General features: G+C 35.5%; 1 long non-coding RNA gene across 6 annotated transcripts in view; it reads left to right on the forward strand.

Annotated features, from left to right (window-relative positions):
* Nucleotides 1-25,088, forward strand: part of LOC145685682 (uncharacterized) — an 88,003-nt gene that overhangs the window by 55,387 nt on the left and 7,528 nt on the right. The window contains exon 1 of one of the 6 annotated variants that reach the window (XR_014131466.1): nt 3,076-3,097. The exons of 3 other annotated variants lie outside the window; for them this stretch is intronic. This is a non-coding gene — a long non-coding RNA (uncharacterized LOC145685682). 2 more of the 6 variants (XR_014131463.1, XR_014131465.1) reach the window with 2 other exon arrangements.

Here is a 25,088-nt window from a genome sequence, read left to right on the forward strand (position 1 = left end):
ACGTCACTACGACAGGCCGAAAATGTACATGTTAAACTAAATTGATTTTGTTTAATGAAAGTGTTACTATTTATTCAAATGGTTAGTTTTAAGCTATCTGCATGCTAAATTTGTAATGTTTGTTCTTCAATGTGTATGTCTGAATAAAAATATTACCGGAATTTTATACAGTCATTCACATGGTGATTTCACTATGTTCGCGCTATATTGAAGAAGCTGATCGCTAAGTAGTTCACAATTTTGGTTCGAATCCCAACTTGGTAATATAGCGCACCGAACAGAACCCAAACCACAAGAAATATGAATAGTAGAATTCCTAGTAGGTATATAAGGGAATCAAACTCTACCATTCTTGCTTTACCTTCACTGTGAGTGGTCCTAGGTTCGATTCCCGGCGGGGGCACTCGATCGAAAAACTATCAAACGCTTTTCAATGCGAACCATCCTGAATGAGGTTTCCTTATTCGCACTAGGCAAACGCCTGGGTGGTACCTAACATAGATCCTAGGCCTGTTCCTTCCTTCCTCAATTCTTTCTTTCTACCCTTTCAGTGGGCTCGCCAAGGGACGTCATCCCTCGAAAACGTGACGGGCTAACATGCCCTTTGATGCCGAAAGCCCAGAAATATAAATTCTGGCTTTTAGTAGCTACCTAACACAAGTTGGCTAGTGCTTTCTGTAGCTATTTACTGTAAGCTTTAATGGCACTTCTCTATATTTGTACCGATAACAGCTAAGCCTTTTTAAAGCAAATCTGCATCCAGTAATGCAAGTCCGCCCTTCTGCAAGAGTAAACCTACCGTTGAAAGACATGGATACATTACTAATAAGACTCCAACTGACCAAAACAGTATATATATTTTAAAATTATATGTTTGTGTTATAGTTTCGGTTATGTAACATAGCCTTCCTCATTATAATGGATACTTAGATAATATAGATAATGGTCACATTCTGATTCTAAGTATGTTTACATCAACTGGGACTGCACGTTTTTCACTTACTAATGACTATCCTACTAAAGAAGTTGTCAATTTCACGAGATAATATTAATTTAAAAGTCATATCATTTTTTCATTATTCAATGATTTTTTAATACATTGTATAGTGCAAGTTTATAATAGACCGTCATAAAAATGGCAATTTTATAGTAAAAAAGAGTTGGCTATAGATGAAAGTAGATTAATATGATATTGATTTCCACTGGTGGAACATTTTTGCAAAATGAAGGTAATCAGTATTTTATTTTAACAAGTGGTATACTGCGGTTATGATGAGTGACTCCATATGAAAGACGATTGTGTAATATATTAATTTCACCAGCGGAGTCTTTCTCTATAATATAGGAAAGTATATTTATGTTTACAAGTTTAGAGTTATTACTGTGGAACCATGACAAGTGCTAAAATCTAAACAAAGATTCTCTACAGAAAATGCTTTCATCAAAGTACACGTATACTATGTTTCTAAATACTGTTTTCTTAATATAAATTCCCATTTAATATAAATATCTTAATATAAATATCCAACACCATTTACTTTTCTTTTTTCTTGTCACTGCTATTTAATTTCGTCCCTTAAGTCTTCTGCTATAACATCGCAAATTGTACCAATTACTTTCTGCTTGGACATCTTTAAAATTGCCAGTCGATTTCGAATCGACCAGAGGAGAGCGAGTCGACAAGCAGCATTCAATTTCGGTTGAAGCAATTGAAAACATACATCGATCTGATTCGGCCTACGTGCATCAGCTTAGTCGCAAATGCAGCGAGTCGATTTAGCCGTGCGACTAAATCGACCAAGTGTAAACGCCCCATAAGAGACCACATTTTGATTTTCATTTAAATTAGAACAACTTTTGATGTAACTCCTTTTAGCGATAATAAGTTTCGTCCTGGCTCTCTACTTTCAATAATTAGTATGAATTACTCATTGGCATAATCACTAAAACAAGTATTTCATAATGTCATATTTCTGAAATTTAATTTGGAAACAAATATTAATATTAAACACATTTTTAAAATCAATTTGGTTTTTCAAATTCCTGTACACATTTACCGTCGTGTGGTCCGTGTCGAAGTAGAAACAAATCCGAAATAAGCTCATAGATCATCAGTAGTTTAATATAATCGCTAAGAGTCAAACCTTTAGAAAGAATTACATTTCAGAAACTATATTCAAATCAGAATTGATAATACTGATTACTACATTATCAGAATAGGGATTTTTCAATAATGTTTGGAAACGTGGTCCTGTTTCAAACTGTGCGTGAAGCTGGATTTCTAATCAGGGGAAGAGACGTAAAACGAACGGAATTGTTAGGTTAATCAAATTATGTACATCCAATATATATATAAAGATTAGATTTCAAGTGTCCATACCACCCATCACTAGAGTACTTCGCGGTAAGTTTTCCCGCATTGCACCTTTGTTTAGTGACGTCATGCTAGGAGGAGAGGAGCCTATAAAATGTAAGAGTTACTTTATTAATATAAAATCTTTTTATCACAAATTAATACTAAAGTGACTAATAACTTTACCTTATTTTCTTAAGATAGTATTACTTATAATGTTTTCTCTATTCTAAAATTTGTTTTATGTTAGGTTTAAATATTATAAGTGTGCAAGCTTATTATTATTTCAAGAAAAAAATTATTTAGATCGCAAACCAGTAAGGAAAAAGGACGTCTTCTGGTGAACTGCGAGATAGTTTGTTTCAAGTAATCTGTGGTTGATCTTGTGTGAATATGAAATTATATGTGTAAAGCTTCCGTTGCAAAATCGCACCCAAATTTGGCTCAAAAATGCAGCAAGAAACAGTGAGTGGGCTTGCGGAAGAATACAATGATTTATAAAAAGTAATCCCCCTGAATATCGTTAATCATCGGACTATAACCATCATTTATTAGTTACCTTTCCCTTCAATATTAATTCATCAAAGTTAAAGAAATATATTTAATTAGTGAATTAGTTATATCACGTGTAAATATGACATGATGTAGCGGTATAGCAGTGGCGGAGGTATACGGTCGAACAAAGCGTGCTAAAACATGCTATTCTGATTAACACTCACCAAAATGGAGCAGCGAATGAAAAAGGTGTGGTGAACACATTATGTAGAGTAGTGAAGGAAAGAAGTATTGTAACAAATTAATTCAATACAAATTGTTTATGGTGATCATTAAACTTAATTGAATGTGAAAATAATAACAAACAGTGCGAATTTCACGTCGATACCGCTATCGCTCGTGTGCGTGCCGCGGTAGTGAACCATATTATGGGCTAAAACTAAAATAAAAAAAACCTTCAAATCATAGAATGCAGGTATGAATTAAAAATTAATGTTATAAAGATCAATTTATAATGTTACTACATACAAAACATGTAAGTATTTGTGAACAGTAAAAAGAGCACTAAAACAAACGTCACTACGACAGGCCGAAAATGTACATGTTAAACTAAATTGATTTTGTTTAATGAAAGTGTTACTATTTATTCAAATGGTTAGTTTTAAGCTATCTGCATGCTAAATTTGTAATGTTTGTTCTTCAATGTGTATGTCTGAATAAAAATATTACCGGAATTTTATACAGTCATTCACATGGTGATTTCACTATGTTCGCGCTATATTGAAGAAGCTGATCGCTAAGTAGTTCACAATTTTGGTTCGAATCCCAACTTGGTAATATAGCGCACCGAACAGAACCCAAACCACAAGAAATATGAATAGTAGAATTCCTAGTAGGTATATAAGGGAATCAAACTCTACCATTCTTGCTTTACCTTCACTGTGAGTGGTCCTAGGTTCGATTCCCGGCGGGGGCACTCGATCGAAAAACTATCAAACGCTTTTCAATGCGAACCATCCTGAATGAGGTTTCCTTATTCGCACTAGGCAAACGCCTGGGTGGTACCTAACATAGATCCTAGGCCTGTTCCTTCCTTCCTCAATTCTTTCTTTCTACCCTTTCAGTGGGCTCGCCAAGGGACGTCATCCCTCGAAAACGTGACGGGCTAACATGCCCTTTGATGCCGAAAGCCCAGAAATATAAATTCTGGCTTTTAGTAGCTACCTAACACAAGTTGGCTAGTGCTTTCTGTAGCTATTTACTGTAAGCTTTAATGGCACTTCTCTATACTTGTACCCAGTGTGCGAATCAGATAATCTATATTGGGGGGGATAAAATTATTCCAAAGGACATAGTCTGAAGGTTCAAATTTCAAAATGAGACAGTAAATGCCTTACCCCCATATATATATATATATATATATATATATATATATAATATGTGTGTGTGTGTGTGTGAGCTGTAATAAATGAAAGATTTATTAATTTAATAAATCTACCGACAATAACTATGCACATATATATTGTCTGACATGCACACACCCCACCAAACCTTTCTGAACGTGTTTTAATGTTGTACTCACTCTTGTCCCCGTAGCTCTCTAAGGTTTATTTAGTTAATAATTTGGCTCGAGCGATAGCCATGATCACAAGCATATGTTAATTTTTTCACTCATATTGAAAGCTTCCACTTTGCATTAATACATACACGTTGCGAAAAGAAACCTACTTCAGTCTTGTGAAAACCACTAAAATTATCAGTTAAACCGGACATTTTTTTTTAAAAAAAAAGATAATCTAGATATTAGCCTACCAAATAAGAAATGGATTGTTGCTGGTCCCGATTTCTCACATCAAGGTCAAATCGAAGGCCAAATATTTAAAATCTCTTAATTCAAATTTCGAGCTTGTGCTTCTACTTCCCGCTAAAGCTGTGCTCATCACGACTTTTTTCTCCAAATATCGATTCCGTGATGGGCACGGAAAGTCAATACTTAAAAATTACTTTACTGTTAGGTTGAAGATGAGTTGATTCACTATGGGCTACGTTATTCAAATAAAGTAAAACATTACACTGAAGTTTTTCAGACAACATTAATTGCGTGGACAGTAAACTGTACAGCAAAAAGATGGAAAAATGAAGGGTTAACTTTTAAAAAACCCACTCCAGTTGAAATGCTTATACAGACACGGACAATGACACGGAGAACCAGTCGTATTAACATATGCTGAAACAAATCTTGAATTATTCGCTTATTCACCTAAAAATCGCCTTCATTAACATGTCTGCTCACTAGAGCGTATCCCCCAGCGTGTACGTTAACATATACTTACGAGAGAATACCTATATCTCAGATTTTGAGTACAGTTTCAAAAGTTCATTTCCGTAAACTGTAAAAGCAGTGATTACTATGCTAATTATCACAAATTAAATGCAACTTTTGAGTTGCATACACACAACCTACTAGGGAATGAAGACCATGTGCCAACAAAGAGTACACTGGAAAATGAAATAACATGTTATAACAAAAATTAAAATAAGATGATAATCGATACAAATATAGAGGATGAATAAGACATATCCGAACTTCGCCAAGTATGGTAGAAGAAGCTATTTGTTTACTTCTTCTTGGCCAACCGCTAAGAACATTTATAAATCTATATGTGGCTTTGTTATACGCAATTAGTACCTTCAAATTCACAAACGATGACGAACTGAAGGGTACGAAGGTACAGTTGCAAGTAACAACCGTAGTCATAATAATATAGTTCTACTAAACAACGTTGAAAATAGTGGGTAATTAGGTGGTAAGTAGAAATGACCAAAACTGAACAATTTACATCGATCATTTCGAAATACAGATAGAAGATTAAATTTACAAGAAATAACAAAAATCAGTGAAATTTGGAGTTACACTAAACATAGTTTGAGGGGGAAAGCGAGCTTCCCCGGTGGGGATACTTCAGCTGACTTCTTTGGGGGGGAACAAAATGTGATTGCGGGTGAAAATCCCCCTCATCCCCCCCGGTAATTCGCACCCTGCTTGTACCGATAACAGCTAAGCCTTTTTAAAGCAAATCTGCATCCAGTAATGCAAGTCCGCCCTTCTGCAAGAGTAAACCTACCGTTGAAAGACATGGATACATTACTAATAAGACTCCATATTTTAAAATTATATGTTTGTGTTATAGTTTCGGTTATGTAACATAGCCTTCCTCATTATAATGGATACTTAGATAATATAGATAATGGTTACATTATGATTCTAAGTATGTGTATATCAACTGGGACTGCACGTTTTTCACTTACTAATGACTATCCTACTAAAGAAGTTGTCAATTTCACGAGATAATATTAATTTAAAAGTCATATCATTTTTTCATTATTCAATGATTTTTTAATACATTGTATAGTGCAAGTTTATAATAGACCGTCATAAAAATGGCAATTTTATAGTAAAAAAGAGTTGGCTATAGATGAAAGTAGATTAATATGATATTGATTTCCACTGGTGGAACATTTTTGCAAAATGAAGGTAATCAGTATTTTATTTTAACAAGTGGTATACTGCGGTTATGATGAGTGACTCCATATGAAAGACGATTGTGTAATATATTAATTTCACCAGCGGAGTCTTTCTCTATAATATAGGAAAGTATATTTATGTTTACAAGTTTAGAGTTATTACTGTGGAACCATGACAAGTGCTTAAATCTACACAAAGATTCTCTACAGAAAATGCTTTCATCATAGTACACGTATACTATGTTTCTAAATACTGTTTTCTTAATATAAATTCCCATTTAATATAAATATCTTAATATAAATATCCAACACCATTTACTTTTCTTTTTTCTTGTCACTGCTATTTAATTTCGTCCCTTAAGTCTTCTGCTATAACATCGCAAATTGTACCAATTACTTTCTGCTTGGACATCTTTAAAATTGCCAGTCGATTTCGAATCGACCAGAGGAGAGCGAGTCGACAAGCAGCATTCAATTTCGGTTGAAGCAATTGAAAACATACATTGATCTGATTCGGCCTACGTGCATCGGTTTAGTCGCAAATGCAGCGAGTCGATTTAGCCGTGCGACTAAATCGACCAAGTGTAAACGCCCCATAAGAGACCACATTTTGATTTTCATTTAAATTAGAACAACTTTTGATGTAACTCCTTTTAGCGATAATAAGTTTCGTCCTGGCTCTCTACTTTCAATAATTAGTATGAATTACTCATTGGCATAATCACTAAAACAAGTATTTCATAATGTCATATTTCTGAAATTTAATTTGGAAACAAATATTAATATTAAACACATTTTTAAAATCAATTTGGTTTTTCAAATTCCTGTACACATTTACCGTCGTGTGGTCCGTGTCGAAGTAGAAACAAATCCGAAATAAGCTCATAGATCATCAGTAGTTTAATATAATCGCTAAGAGTCAAACCTTTAGAAAGAATTACATTTCAGAAACTATATTCAAATCAGAATTGATAATACTGATCACTACATTATCAGAATAGGGATTTTTCAATAATGTTTGGAAACGTGGTCCTGTTTCAAACTGTGCGTGAAGCTGGATTTCTAATCAGGGGAAGAGACGTAAAACGAACGGAATTGTTAGGTTAATCAAATTATGTACATCCAATATATATATAAAGATTAGATTTCTAGTGTCCTTACCACCCATCACTAGAGTACTTCGCGGTAAGTTTTCCCGCATTGCACCTTTGTTTAGTGACGTCATGCTAGGAGGAGAGGAGCCTATAAAATGTAAGAGTTACTTTATTAATATAAAATCTTTTTATCACAAATTAATATTAAAGTGACTAATAAATTTATCTTATTTTCTTAAGATAGTATTTCTTATAACGTTTTTTCTATTCGAAACTTTGTTTTATGTTAGGTTTAAATGTTATAAGTGTGGAAGCGTATTATTATTTCAAGAAAAAAATTATTAGACCGCAAACCAGTAAGGAAAAAGGACGTCTTCTGGTGAACTGCGAGATAGTTTGTTTCACGTAATCTGTGGTTGAACTTGTGTGAATATGAAATTATGTGTGTAAAGCTTTCGTTGCAAAATCGCACCCAAATTTGGCTCAAAAATGCAGCAAGAAACAGTGAGTGGGCTTGCGGAAGACTACAATGATTTATAAAAAGTAATCCCCCTGAATATCGTTAATCATCGGACTACAACCATCAAAATATAAAAATTAGTTACCTTTCCCTTCAATATTAATTCAATTTATAATAAAGATCGATTTATAATGTTACTAGATATAAAACATGTAAGTATTTGTGAACAGTAAAAAGAGCACTAAAACAAACGTCACTACGACAGGCCGAAAATATACATGTTAATCTAAATTGATTTTGTTTAATGAAAGTGTTACTATTTATTCAAATGGTTAGTTTTAAGCTATCTGCATGCTAAATTTGTAATGTTTGTTCTTCAATGTGTATGACTGAATGAAAATATTACCGGAATTTTATACAGTCATTCACATGGTGATTTCACTATGTTCGCGCTTTATTGAAGAAGCTGATCGCTAAGTAGTTCACAATTTTGGTTCGAATCCCAAATTGGTTATATAGCGCACCGAACAGAACCCAAACCACAAGAATTATGAATTGTGGAATCCCGAGCAGGTATATAAGGGAATCAAACTCTAACAGGTTACAAAAATGGGTTCCTGAACACGGACGTACGACAATCGAACCCTACCCGGTTACAATATTGAACAGGATATACATGACATCATTCCACTATGATGTTCTCAAATACATGTATATATATATATATATATATATATATATATATATATATATATATATATATATATATATATATATACTTATATTTATTTATATAATGTATATATGTATGTATATAATCTCAAATTCCTAACATTCTTCATGAATTCTTTCTTTAAGAAATATATTATTTAGTTTATAATCATGTGGAATATGATAGTGCGTCGTTTTAAAACATTATATGTAATGAGGCGGTACAGACGTACAAGAAATGGGGAAGCGGAATTCTTGCATATTTCCTGAAAATTGGCTTCCACAACTTCGTCCATATATTGGATGCATTTATGAAATGATATGGGAGATATGTATATTTGAATACAATATAATGCACTCTAGGATATGAAAATACTATTAACAACCTTCTGCAACAACTAAATGAGCAGGCTTAATGTTGTGCAAGGTAGAATAAAATGGAGCAAAGTATTTGTAGCCAACGGGAACAAAGGGAAACTGCGCTGTCCTTATCGTTTATGAATCTGTGATGAACGATATAATCCTGTCATCTTTCAAGAATCACAACTCAGTACATACACACAATTGGCAATTCGATTATTATGAAATTGTAATCATTTTGGATTACGAGAGTAATGATTTTTGGAAACTATTCCATAGAGATTAATTGGAGCATTTATTTCGCTTTACATTCCGGGAAAAAAGTAGACCCTAGCACTACTCCAATTTACATAATTTCTGGGTTAGACTTACAGCAATGTTCCACTGTAATCCATACTTTGACACATCAGGAAGCATTTGCTCCCATTTAAGTTAACGAAATTGAATGTTGATGCCCTACATCAATTTCTATAGGTCATAAGAAACAGAACATGCATAAAGTGAGGATCAGTGGTAAGCAGACTGGTATATGCAAAGATGATTCCTCAATCTCGTCCCATAGTTGAGGACTAACATCCAGCAAACAACAAGGGACTCAAAAAATATATGCATCTACAGTCTTCACCTGTTTCCCATTGTCATTTAGTTAAATAGTACGAAAACTTATAATTAATGCGGCGTTTATACTTAGACGATTTGCGTTCGATTCAGTTGAATTGACGTCACTTTCAACTTAATCGACCGTGTAAACGGGACTTCAACTTAATCGCTTGTTGATCGAAGGCGACTAATCGACTGGCAACTGAATTGAAAGACGTTCTATTTTCTGTGGTCGATTCGATCAGATTGCCTAGCGAATACGACTAGATTGCCTAATGTAAACACCTGATTCCAAAACATTTTCAGGGGAAAGGAAAGTGTCCGGCATGCGGTTATGCTTATTTTACATTAAATTACTTTTATAATTATATGAGAAAAATGAATGTTTATGGAATACAAAAATACTCTTTACAGAAATATTGCTACTAGAGGAACAGCACTAGATTTATTCATCAAGTGAATTTAAAAATCACAACTGCTGATCTTTTTACGCTGGATTATATAAGCTCCATTAGAACGTATAGGTCTACTTTTGTCGCACCACTAGAAAGAATTGTTGAAAAACTATAAATCTTTCACTAATATCCTTCTTATTATAACCTAAAAGTTTCCACTGGGCACCATGAAAATACCTCACTTGGCATAGATAAAATCCAAAGGGGCCACAAGAAGTAATTGCTGAAAAATTCTTTTACGATTTGCGTATAAATACGGCTTCCGGGTGCGTAGAATAAAACCTACAGTTAAGAAACGCAAACCAACATTTGCTAGGTGGCCATTGAAAGAAAAATACTATTTAACGGAGTCAGACAGGACGAAGCTAGTGGATTTTTCTGTTTCTACTGTGCATCATCAGCATCATTGTATCAGAAGTATTCCACCATTACCAGCTGGTCACTTACCGCGACTGAGAATCTGCCATGCTTTACGATCTTCTGTTAACCTTTCTATCTTCACATACGATTTTTCTGTTTCGATATCGCCAATAGCCTAATTCTGCTTATATATAGTCTCATTAATCCCCTCCCTCTCTTTCCTGCCAACATACCCTCTAGCACATCCCTCATGATACAGTTCCTTCTTAACTAATATCCCAACCAATTTCTCTTCCTCTTCTTAATATTTTTCTCCTTCCATTTCTAACACCCTCTCATTCGTTTTCCTCTCGACCCAGCTATTTCTCTCCACTCTTCTCCACGCACATATTTCGAAAGCCTTCAATTTTTTCTCATCATTTTTGCATAATGTCCATAATTTTGCCTTATAAATACAGTAAAATACAGTACACGAAGCATTTATAAGTTTTTTTTTCAATTCTATTCAAGGTCCCACAAAATAGTATTTTCTTAATCCTAAAGGCGACTTTCGCCATTTCTATCCTTGCTTTTATTTCACGTTCGCATGTCATATCATCACTAATAATACTACTCAGATATCGAAAACTAGTCATTTGTTGTTTTCTTCCGCTCCTACTTCCATAATTGATAACGATCGCTTCGTTTCAATCACCATGGATTTTGTGTTTCTAACATTTATTTTCATGCCATATTCTTCAGAAGCTTTTCTCAAGTTTTCTACATCTTATTAATTTTCTTTTAGATTCTGCAACAACAACCATACCAATCCCAAATCGTATACACCTCATCATTTTATCTCCTATCGAAATTCAATCTTTATTAGGTAGACTCCTTTTCGCTATCTCTTCTATATAGCTATTAAATAATGTCGGCAAAAATCTCTGTTGAACTCACCTTCCAATTACACTGACTGTCTACTGTGCATGCACCAGCGCATTTCCATGAAAGATCATGAATAATTCGTATAATTTATATAATATTTATGGACGAATACGTAATAGAATCTATATGAATAACATATCATTCCGCAAAGTAACGAATACGGTAAACATAAAAACATCAATACATATTACATCAGGGTGAAATAGGTATTAATTTCAGACACTTCAAAATACACTTCATTCGTTCTTACCGCTGGTCTAGTGGCTAGCACGTGTGCCTTTAGTGTACGGGGTCCCGGGTTCGATTCTCGGTGGGGGAACTTTGGAATTTTAACTGTTCTATACGTTTTTGAATTCGTGTTCCTCTCGTTCAAGCTTAAAGAAAATGTTTGTAAAACGTGTATAAACGAATTGAAAATACGGACAACTTACTCAGATACGTTCAGTGAATCAGTTAACTTAAAGAAAATAAACAAAGTGTCTAAGGCATTTGTCTGTAAATTTAAAGGAACTCTTAGACGTTAGTTCCAGTTCCACCAAAGTAACATTTTTCTTTTACCTGTTCTCGAAGTTTCTCTTTGTATTTCTATCGGATTCGAACAAATAGAACTTCAAATTGAGACCACGCTGAATTCATTTATTGAGCAAGCCTGACATTCTTATAAAACATGTCAATGATTTTATTATTATTATTATTATTATTATTATTATTATTATTATTATTATTATTATTATTATTATTATTATTATTATTATTAATGAAAGTAAGAAGTTTGAAATCAGGCGATGCAGTATTTACGTAAACTAAATGATAATTTATTTGATAATATTCACTAGCCCACTATACATTTGCGAGGTTTTGCTTTCGGAAATGAAGTGTATACGACATTGAATTCTAAAAATATTACAATAAAAATATATTATTAAAAATATTGATCAAGTAATTGGAGTTAAACGTGCTTTCCAGTAAGAATTATATATAGAGAGGATTTACTTTAAAGTGCATGCAAACGAATACTCTAGTTTTAGTTCGATTAGAAATCGATAACTTACAGAATACTATTTACTTCATTAGTTCTATAAATATTTATGCTTATCGTATTATAATTCTTTAAAATTATGATTTTGTCATTTCAAAACGTAGAACGAGAAATAAATGTAATATTCTACCCAGGGGCGGATCCAGGACCGACTTCTGGGGGGCGGTGGGTTGTCATAATGCAACTTTTAAGGGCTCCAAACTCTGGGATAGATTTTATTTATATATATAAAGTAAGAAAGTTTCCTCTTCTGGAAGGGGGCCGACCGCCACCCCCTGGATCCGACCCTGATTCTACCTACGTATTTGTTAAGGAAACCTTTCAAACAGTGATGATTTCAGGGCAGGACCTGTGGGAGAATTTGAAACCTTGTCAACATAAATTTCCCCCTTCGTGACCATATTTTCGATCATGCTCAAAGTGGACTAATAATGTTTTATCAGTTTTCTCTCATTCATATATTGACCATTACCCGGGGAGAATCTTCTAAAATTATCAATGCTTATAATTAGTTTTTCATTTCAAATCAAAGGATAATATTGAAATAATGAACATACTTAATATTTTGTTTTCAGCTTTGGATTTTAGATTTGCAATTCATATAATGTTCCTTTCTAATCGAATTTGAGAGAAAAGTAGTTGCCTAAGATTTATTCAAAGAAATGTTCTCAGTTCTCTGATGAAAATAGGAACACACTTTTAAGAAAGAAAAAGTGAATAATACTTACAGGGTTTGAACACATACACTTATGATTGATAGACTATTCACCCAAACCGCTCGACCAGTTTTTTTTAAAGTCAACTGACTCACCGAACGTGTTCCAGTAACTTGCTTAAACTACTTATATCTAATTTTACTTGCTTTACTCAATTTTAACTGGCTTTCTCAATTTACCTATAGCGACAGGGACACGAACACAGAAATATCGAGGACAGTTAAAATCACAAAGGCTCTCCCACCGGGAATCGAACCCGGGACCCCGTGTACCAAAGGCGCACGTGCTAGCCAGTAGACCAGCAGGGAGGGCGCCAGTTCGTACGTCTTCACTGAGCTTCTTTACTTTTGTGTAAAGTAGTTTTCTGCTCCACATTTTTTTGTTTATTTCGATACGACTATAAGTTTGTGGTGAATATTTGGGCGTTACAGGTCTTGCAATGCATAAAAGTCTTTTTCGTATGAACTACATTCAATTTTACGTCCTAATAACTTATATACAACAGTTTGAATCTGTGAAATGATTGGGGTTGGAGTGATCGTAAACGTTTTCATAGTTAGAAGCCTGGATATGCAAACCCGCTTAACGTGGAGACTTACTTTTGTGAATTTTGGGACATATTACATCAAAGTAAATTAGGCTTAAATTTTATCCAATAGAAAATACATGCTATTCTGTAAGAAGAATTGCTACTCGAAGCCTTTGCTACAATCACTAGTTGCTACAATGGCCAAGTGGTCTAAGGCGATCCTTTTTGTAAAACACCCTGTGAGCTTAGTTCGAGTCCCCGGAGAGTCCAACGCATTTTTTCTCTCTCTTTTTACGAGTTCTCGATTTGTGTCTGTATTCCTGTCGGATTCGATTAAATAGAATTTCCAATAGAGACCAATTGTATGATAAATGATAATTTATTTGTGAGTCTCCACTCGCCTAATATACGCTTTCGAGTGTTTTGTTTTGGAAGTGTATATAATATGGAATTGTGAAAATAGTAAAGTAGAAAATATTCTTATAAATATTGGTTAATTAATTGGAGTTGACCATGGCTTTCAGGTCAGGATTATATAGAGACGAGTTACTTTCAAGTGCAATGCGAAAAAAATTTGAGTTTTAATCAAACACAAAATTGTAACTTACAGGATAACTTTTACCTGATTAGTATTATATTTTTTGTTTTTTATAATTCTGTATAAGTTATGATACTACTATTTCAAAATGTAGAACGAGAAAGAAGTGTAATATTATATTTTGTTACGAAAAGCTTTTAAGCACTGATAATTTCAGGGAGTGATCTGAGGAAGAATTTGAGACCCTTCTCAAGCTAAGAAATTTCTGCCTTCGGGACCATAACTTGGATCATGCTCAATGTGGATTACCAATGAGTAAAGCCACCACCCGTATTAAAAATTCCCCCAAGGATAATTTTCTCAAATCACCACTGTTTATAATTAGTTTTTCGTTACAAATCAGAGGATAATAATGGGAAAACATACTTTATATTTTGTTTTCAGCTATGGATTTTAGATTTGCAATTGATATATTGTTCCGTCTTAACCGAATTTGAAACAAAAGAATTTTCCAATGAGTTACTCAAATAAATGTTTTCCGCCTCTAAATGAAAATAGAAAGACACTTAGAAATACTTATTATCGGGTTTTAACACACAAACCTATGATTGATAGAGTATCGACCTAAACCACTCGACCATTTTGCATGTTTTGTAGGCTTTCTTTTATCTTTTGTGAAAGCAGTTTACTGTTCCATACTCGCTTTTGTTTATTGCGATACGACTATGAGTTCTCAGTGAATATTTGGACGTCACAGCTCTTGCAATGTATAAAAGTGTTTGTAGAATAAATCACATTCAATTTTACGTCCTAATAACATACGTAAATCAGGTTGAATTCATGAAATGATTGAAGTTGGAGTGAGCGTAAATGTTTTCATACTTAGGAGTCTGGATATGCAAACCCGCTTAACGTAGGGATTTATTTCTGTGAAATTTGGGACATGGCGAATAAATACGAGTGAGCTTGGAAATGTGAAAGTTCATCTGAATTTGTTTTACAATCACTTCAAAATACAACTTTATATATATTTTTTAAAAAAGCCATCCCTATTTTGAAAAAAAGAATTTTACTGTACTCAGGCTCGAATCGCCGCCCTCCGGTTCTAGAACTCTAACAGCACTATTAAGCACGCTTGACCACAGAGGCAACTCACGAAAATGTGTTGTGATATAGCTAATAGAATCGCTCCAAGCGCAGGTTTACACTTGGAGTTCTAAATAGCCATTTTCTGTCTTTTTCAGTAATTTCAACTGAAGATATTGACTGATTTCCCATATTGGAACTTTGCGTGAAGTGTGAATTGTATGCTCATTTCAAAAATGCACTATTTTTTGTTCTTTCAATTTTACGTAATTGGGAGTGTTCCTAAGACCTGTTGTGTGCAGCGATTTCCACACAGTTAAGCGTTTTACTAACCCCGGAGGCATAATGTGTTAAACGTAGGCAGCATTCTGTTGTTATCATAGTAGAGTCTCTTGTAAAGGCACACCTAGTATTAGTTGTTTTGTTCTTGTGTTGACCTTGAAGGACCAACAAATGCCTTTCGTGAAGCTACAAGTTTCCTTTAATCCGCGAAGTTGATATACAGTAGAAGTGGCCTATGCCAATGCATTATTATCCCGAGAAAATAGAAAGACTTATAATGGTTTTACCTGAACAACCACAGCGTCTGATTAATGGATTCCATATTTTCCGTAAAAGCTCTAGTTAAAGCGGAAGTGGTTAGAACTTGTCATTTTCGATTTCAATGTTTATCGACATTGAAAGCAAATGATAGCAGAAACAAAGAAACATATTTTACACAAACAATTCATTGTCTTAAGATAACATAAAATGACAATCCGCAACACACTACTAAACCGAAAGTGATTCAAAGTTACTATTACTTCCGGTTGTAATACTTATTTCTATACAGCAAACATGGTAGGAGATACGAGATGCATTTTTTTCAATTGATTTAGCTTTCCAAGAATAGGCTCCTTCAAGTCCATTAAGTCTATGTTTCAACACGTTCAAATTAAACATTTCTGGTTTCAAAGGTTACCACTAATGGTATACAGAAATGGTAATAGATAGTGACAAACGGTATTGGCAATGGATACAACCTCTCAATTGTATATATATCATCACAGCTTGCAGCACCATATCAAAAGTAGGAGTGGTTGAATTGACTAATACATCTGGTTTCAGATTTTCACAGAGCATCAACTGTAAAAGATGTTGAGGAGTTTTGTTTCGATCGGTTTAATGTCCCAAGGATAGGTTCTACTCCTTACCTTAACCTTCTATTTATACTGTAAGTGCTTCAAATTAACGATTTCTAGTTTCAGAACTTCTCTCCATATGAGAAAAGTGTAAGGGTAATGGTTTTGAATGGAAATTTTTAAGGTTTACGTTCCACAGTTATGAAGGTTAGGCTAAAGGAGAAAGGTGGTGATGAGAAATGAATGAAATGGTGGAATGAAGAAAGTGGAAAGAAACAGAACAACGAGAAAACCCACTACACGGCGATTGTCCACCACAAAGTCCAAACGGCGCGAGCTGGGATCGAACCAGGGACCCCAAGCACCGGAGGTGAACGCTCTACCACTGAGCTACCGCGCCCCCAAAAATGAAAATTATTCATGCTTCTGATACCTATATATATATGGAGAGAGAGAGAGAGAGAGAGAGAGAGAGAGAGAGAATAAATATGGTTGTGTTTTTCATAGGGCCGCGGTGGCGTAGTGGTAGAGTGTTCACCTCTGGTGCATGGGGTCCTTGGTTCGATCCCAGCTTGCACAAAGTCAGATTTGTGGTGAAGAAACACCGTGTGTTTTCGTTTCTTCAGGATTCTCCTGTTTCCTCCTACCTACATGGTTGCACAATTTTCATTCATTTCTCATCATCTCTGACTCCTTTACCTAGCCGACATAAGCATGGGACGTCAAACTTAATTTCATTTCATTTCATTGAAAAAAATTACTATAATTCATAATCTGTATCTTTATAAACAAATTCAACAATCCATATGGACGTATAATGCTTAAAATTGAATTAAATCGCAATTGCAGTAATCTGCAATATCTTAGGTTTCTCATTTATTTACATCAAATGTTTAGTTATTTGATACTTTATAGCAAGAATATTAACTGCTATATAAGACACAATTATATACCTGTGGCGTGGGAGACCCTGGTTTGATTCCAACGGGAGCTCATGTGTTTCGGATTCCATGTTAATCAGTAGGTCCCGTCTCATATAGCCTCGCTGCTAAAAAAGGACGCTAAACTCAAAATCAACTCAACTCAATAATTATCTATACATTGAATTTAATAATAAGGGAGACCATAAGGGAGGGAGGCCGAATAAAGAGGGAGGTCTTAAAATTTAAAACGTAGGGTCAGCGTGAGTCAGAGAGGCCACGGTGGGTGGTGTGTCACAGTGAGTCACGTCCTGTTGACCCACGACCCACTGACCTACTCACAAATCTTGACCCAATTGACCCACTCCATATCTGGACTGTACACACAGATAAAGCAGACATATATGTAATATGACCTTACTTGGCCTTCACTAATAATCTACAAAAAATGAAAGAAAGCAATTTCAAACGCATAATATAGAAATGTATTTTCAACGGAACAGAAAAAAACGTACTAGCCCAGATTTGAACGCGGATTTCTCCAGTCAGCAAGCAGACGTCTTACCGACTTACTCACGGCATATCTTCCGACTTCTGGTTTTGAAACTTTATTTACACTGCGTGTGTTAGGTAACAACGTTACGAGATGTCCTTACTGTTGTGTTAACACGCGTTCCGTAAATTTACGAAGTCGCTCTTTTAATCCTCAATCAATTCGACATATATGTATAGATAGATAGATAGATATGTTGGTGCACCAGTAAACTCCCAAGAGTACAGATTAATTCATTCTTGATTTTAATCTACAGAACAAATGCTTTTTATGAAAGCAAGGGGACTGCTACCCATAGATGGCTAAGTGAGGTAAATAAAATTTAAACTTGAAATGGAACTGGGGTGGCTCACCGACAATGGCTGATTTAACACGTTTGATAACAGCGCGGGTAATAGCTGATTTATAAACGCAGTAGATAGAGCCTGTGTAGGTAAGTGGATACCACGTGAGACTGTCGGGCTGGGGTTCGAGTCTCGGCCTAGCCTGAATTAAAAATTTTTCAAGGAATTAAACACTATAAATGATGTTCGCGTTTGATACTGAAAGAGATTTATCCTATGAAGGGAGAAAAACCAAGACGGGGGCAGGGGGAAAGACGGACACTGTTTATCCTTAAATGTTAAAATATAATTTATTCCTGTGTCTTTTGCTCTTTCTTTTCCCTCTTTCCTTCTTTTCTCATTTTGTTTAGCTTTGCGTTGGTTTCTGCATGAAACGTATTATTCTTTTCGTTTTCTTTGCATTAATTCCTATATCTTTGAACTTAATGTGAATGGAATTTCTGCAGATTTATCTCGTGGTTGTTTCTCTAAGTGATGCTCGCAGATAGGAATACTTTTTTCCTCCAAATGGAGGAATATTCTGGCATGTTATGTTTTCGAGCACGTATTTGCTGTCATGTTGGTTGTCCAATTATCAGACATAGAGTGAAACTATTCTGCTACTGGAAAAAGCTACCATTTCTTATGTATCCAACCTCCACTTATTACTGTCGCTGACTGTACAATAAAATATAGTACAATGGCAGCACAAGGTTTACTCCCAAAGAAACTGGAGTATTCTTTTGAGTATTTTATCAAACGTTGAATGAGGAAAGTGAACAACCGTCAAGTACAAGATTTCAACAACCAAAAATAATACTACATCGTTCAAATAAGAATACTTAGAATTTAGAAGGAAGAGAAATACACATGTGTTATTAATCTAGTTTGTTTCGGTACAAAATAAACTCTTGGAAGAATTTAAATGAAACGAAGGCTTTAACGTTTTATACCTTCTAGGCTAATGGTAACGTGTGATAAATAAACGGCTTCCTGTCCAAGTTACGAGTGTGAGAAAATAAAAAAATAACTTTTATGCAGATTAGGGTTGCCATATTTTAAAATTAGAAAAGCGGGGGATTTTAAACCGTAAGTACTGATGTGAACTTGTGTATTGCAAATACTGATCTAGGATCCTTCCGACTTTTTTTTGTAACGATTTCTTTGTTAAGTGACACTTCCAATGTACTTTTCTAACGAAACTAAAGTAAAGAACATTTAGTTTTTGCTTTTAATGTTTTATTAAGTTCAATAAATGTGAGACTTTAATTTTGAAGTAAGTATTAAGTAAGTACTACAGTAAGATAATTGTAATTGTAAGGATACCTGTAAGACAAATTTTCCAAATTAAAAAAAAGAAAAGCAAGCAATATATGGCAGATATTGTTCATACGGTTTTCTCTCTAAGAAACAAAATAATCCCTGAATTTTAACCATAAGAAAGGTAAAACATTGTGCATAAGAGCAAATCTCTTATTAGCAAAGGCTCTGCGCACGCACACTGGGCAGATAGCTCACACCCTGAACCTGAGTGTGAGTTCAAATTTAACTCAATCACGATTGAGATTGACACAGAGATGTAGTAACGTTTTACGTTGAATATAACAATACTTCATCAACAAAGTCGTCTTAGATTTTTCTTCAATAAAAAAAAACTGTTTTTTTCGTGATTAAGAGATAATTAAGCGGGGGACGAATATAAGGTCTGAAAATCGGGTGGTACCCGCTAAAATCGGGTAATATGGCAAACCTAATCCAGATTAGGTTCAAAACGACTGTGCATAGGACAGTCAGGCGGCATGTAAAGAAACATAACATGTAGTATCCAAAAATGCAAAGATGATATGTGATGAACGAGTGTATACGGCAGTGGCGTATTTAGGGGTGGCTTCCGGGCTTAAGGCCCCCCGAAATCTTACTTACTATAGTAAAGTATATGAAATATCTTGCACAATTTTCAGATTTTCATGCAAAGCCCCCCCCCGAAAGTTAGCAAAGCCCTCCCCGAAACAAAATCGTAAATACGCCACTGGTATACGAGATTCTCCACATGTCACAGGGATTCCCAAATATTGCGTGAATACATATTAAGAAAAAGTAAGCCACATTAACGGGTTTCTCATCGAAATATGTAATTCCGTGAAATATGATACTTCTGTGCAAAGAAGTAACAGAAATGGAAGAAACACGAGATGTTGTACATGTTGCATAACGATACAAAGAAATGCGCTGGGACAGTATACTTGATTTATCGATTAGGTGAAACTTCTTACAGGAATACTTTCGAGTGGCTTTTCCCCTCCCTTGGACTTTGCAAACTGCTCTTTCCCCTGAGTTACGAAAAACCACATTGCTATTGTGAATATACTAAAATAGCGTCCTCGTGTAGCACATTTACATTTTGAATTTGTCAGTGCTGCAGAAATTTTCTAGAAGAAGCATCGTTAGAATTACATCCAAAATATGAACGAAAATCTGACCATCGGGTTTATATCGTGACCATCGATCCCGAAGGAGAGTATTCGGGATCCTTCGGGATCGGGGACCTTCCCATGGGAGAGTATTTTTCCACGCCTCCATAATCGCCTTCGAGAGATAGGGTCTTTTCAATTTCCCCTACGGGAAATCGGAGAAAATCACACCATGTGGAAAGTCGAATTTGAAGACAGTGTACTGGGAAGACTAGCAGTAGTCATGTGCAGTGCGTAAAAGTCCACATGCAACTCTAGTCAACGATCAGCCGCAGAGATTTAGTGTAAGCATGCGGTGCGGTATGGTTGATAATTTTGTGGTCGGGCGTTACTTATTACCGGCCAGCCTCTGTGGAAGCACGTACCATTTATTTTTACGAATGTTCTCCCGAAATTGTTAGAACATGTCCCCTTGAACATAAGACAGCAGATGTGATCCCAGCATGATATTGCTCCTGCCCATTTTGACAGTGATACGCAGACCTACCTAAATGAAACATTTTCAGATCGTTGGATTGGGAGAGAAGGACATGTGTTATGACCACCTGCTCACCCTAGCTCACGCCCCTTGATCTTTTAGGGGTGTTATGAAACACCCTTTGTATGCAACACCAGACACACCAATCGAAGAACTGCTTGCGAGTTTCAGCTGCTGCAGTCATCACCGACATTTCATATCGTGGAAAAATTCTCTTCATCGATGTCATCCTTGCAATGCGGTCAACGGTCGACAATATCAGATTGTGAACTGTTATTCTTTACAGCTGTCTCGCATACACATACTGCATTGCACAAATACTGTACCCCACAGAGCACATCACAGCCAGTGGACGTACATATTAGATCCACAACGTCCAGTTTTAGTACATTGACTTATGCGTAACATCCATTGGTGATCCATATTACGCTCGGCAATGGATATCCACATTATGAACTTGAGTGGACGGTCCATTGGATGTCCATATTAGTTCAGAAGTGAATATACATTTTCTGGACTTCAGTGGATGGTCCATTGGATGTCAATATTTAATCCACGAATGAAACGTCCACGGACCTACATGATCTGGATAAAAAGGGGACGTACGGAAAACAACATTCAATTGTTAGTGACGGCACATGCGCAGATCCTTGCACAGAGCACTCTCAGCCGGTTTGAATTGAGTGGTTGATTAGGAGCGTAGAAATTTCAGTAATATTAATACTTTTAGTTCTATGGAAGGAAAAGAGAATAGGAACTGCGAAAAAGGTAAGATATGATGAGTGATTTGTTTATATAGATTTACTCCGGTGCACCATTTATTATACAACTGAAAGTTTTTGTGTATGTGGACAAAAGTAACTCATTATCAATTATAAATCATTTCAAATCTTATATTCGGGTGTATTATAATAGGCTGGGGTAACGTAGATGGGCACATGTGAATTGGTAATATATATATATATATATATATATATATATATATATATATATATATATATATATATATATATATATCAGTGAATTCAGATGGTGAAGGGTGTAATAACACCCTCATATAAGATACTAGTGAGGTTCGTTCCTTCTGTACCAAAGCTCAGGACTCAATTCGACATTACTCGAGAAGACGATTCTACCAAATTTTGACAGATTTCTTACATTCCCAGGTTAGATTAGAGTTTTGTATTTCTTTTAGCCCAGCATGCACAAAATGAGGAGCTCCATTACTACTTGCAGATTGACTTCAGGAGGGCTCAGTATGGGTTAACTACTGTATCGCCGGACGAATTTTAGAAAATTTACCAGATAAATTGGAGAGTTTCTTTTGGTTCGTGAGTAAAAGTAAATTGAGGGTGATAGTTACCAAAATACTTGTCGTTAGTTATTTTTTGATATTGTAAGCTACACTATATATATGGGGGGCGAAAGGGACTATTTGACGGTATATTTGTTATGATTTTTGGGAAAGGCATTGCGTAAATGACAAGGTGTCATATCGTGATTGAGTCTTATGAAGTTATACAAAAATGAGTGTCAGTTGTCGAAATTGTGTGAAAGGCATGGTCTACTAAACAGGCAAAAAGTTTATTGTGACTATTGTAAACAAATTAAAGCTAAAGAAAAGAAGAGGAACATTTAACCAAACCCAATCGAGTATAATCTAATTTAGTACATTTTGGTACTTTTTTTGGATTGCATGTAGTACCTCCCCCAAAGCTGTGCAACACATAAGGCCTGCATTTTACGAAATGAACTGTTTGATGAAATTGTTTTTCCACCATCCTCGTTTATGCGTATACTCATCGCCGCTGACGCGCCTGCTCCCTACGGACGCTGTTTCTGCTCTCCTGTTTTGACTCGGTTAGATGGCATTCTTGCTTTTTACTGGCCACGTAGCACAAATTAGTCAGTGTTTTATGGACTAGCTTTTATGTCATACGTTCACATCGTATTTCGAACAATAATCATTATCAAGTGAGCCAGGGTCAATATCTAGTATTTTGGGTGAGAAACTAAATAATATTCCTTTTCTTATTTTCGTATTCTGGCAATACAGCAGTAATACCATAAGTATAAATACATTGCCGATGTGAGCTCCTCCGTGGCTAAGCAGTTTGCGTGTGAGACCCGAGTTCGATTACCGGCGAGAGCTCAGGTGGTTCGGATTCCACGTTAATCAGTAAGTTTACGTCTTATATAGCCTTACTGATGAACGGGACGTTAAACTCAACAGCAACGACATTGCGGATACCGGTTCTGAAAGACTTGCCTGAGCCTAATAAAAAAATTACGGGTGTGTGGCATAAAGCCTACAGTACATGATGATGTACCAACTTGTGCTAGGTAACCAATAAAAAGCACGAATGTTATATTCCCGAATCAAGGCTGGGGCGCGGTAGGGAGGGCGTCTCAGCTACGAGAGTTATACGCTAAACGAGGATAGTGGAAAAACACATATACACATAAAATACTTCCACTATCACTCGAATTCATTTTAATATGGTGTGAACTGACAGTAATTACTTATATTCACACTTTCATTCCTTCACGAAATGTGTTTCCCATCATATTTTACCCATAAATTTTCTATTTGGTGGAATCGTTTGCTTGGATGAACCCCTCAATTCACATAGCGAGCGATAGCGGATAAAGGTGGGTTGTTAGAGCCCCGTAGGGCACATTACTTTCTTGTTTTATTACAACTGAATGGGAGGCGAGTCAGTGTTCTGCACCCCTACCGCTTGAATATGTTGATGCTATATGAAATGTTCTGGGAAGGATCTAGATAACTGTTCCATTATTATGTGTATTTACATCAGGTTAGGTTAGGCCTAGTTTGTTTCAGAGTATAATGAGAGTTCTTGGACATTTTACACTTGTAGTTATCGCTTAAAAGCTCTTCTCGCATCATTTCTCGTCTGCTCAGAGGAATGGGGTGAACGTGTATTCGCCAAGCGGTGCTTAGTCTCTACCGAAGTTGCATACAGTACAACCCAGTAATGTCTATCGTTAGATTTAAATAAGGAGAAGAAAAGTAAAAAATAAATAATTTAAAGATGAACCCTCCCTCTGGCCCCCATCGACAATAGCACAAGTTCCTTGAGTCCACCTCTTTTCCTTCTTTTACCTTTCTTCTCTTCACCTGCTTCCCCTTCCCCCTTCTAATCACTTATGCTCCGTCGTTTCGTAAATGAATGAAAATTATATTTTTGAGTTTTACGTCTCACGATTATACCTGTTACGCTAAATGAGATGGTGGTGATGAGAAATGAATTAAATGGTGGAATGAAGAAAGTGGGAGGGAATGGGAGAACCCCGAGGAAACCCACGCACATGGTGTTCGTCCACCACAAAGTTCACTTGGCGGGAACAGGGTTTGAACCCGGGGCCATATGCACCAGAGGTGAACGCTCTACCACTGAGCCATCGTTTCGTAAAGTGAGAATTCTGCAAGTCAACTGAAGGCATTATTTTATAGTGAAGATGCGCTTTCACAATATATATACTAAAAACTTTTACATGCAGTGTTTATCTACTTAAACATATCTGCAGTTATTGTAATATAAGTACTGAAAATACTGCACAATAAAAACTGAAGATGCCGGATCATAGACACTCAGATGAAAGTAGTCGCCAAATTGTGTATTTCTATGTACTTGTTTTTTATTTTATTTTAATTTTTTATTTTTATTTATTTACTTTTTCCCCTGAGTTATTTTTCCTCTGTTCTGCCTGAAACGCTCCCGCATTTCAATACTTCAGTGTGTAACTTATCGTTACAATGATTAGAGAGAGAGAGAAACTCTTTTCATACCCTCCCCCTTTCCCGTATAGATTTTTTATCGTGTATTTAAGTATCAGCGCTTTGCCAAGAAACAGAAATGTCAGTTAATAAATAAACGTAAAAGGTCTATAGCATTTTTTTGGGATCATAATAGTAAAGTTTATTATTTACAGTATCCTTTATATTTATTAAG

Source organism: Thermobia domestica, chromosome 1, assembly GCF_964235325.1.
Source record: "Thermobia domestica chromosome 1, izTheDome1.hap1.1, whole genome shotgun sequence".
In the NCBI taxonomy this organism is placed as follows: domain Eukaryota; kingdom Metazoa; phylum Arthropoda; class Insecta; order Zygentoma; family Lepismatidae; genus Thermobia; species Thermobia domestica.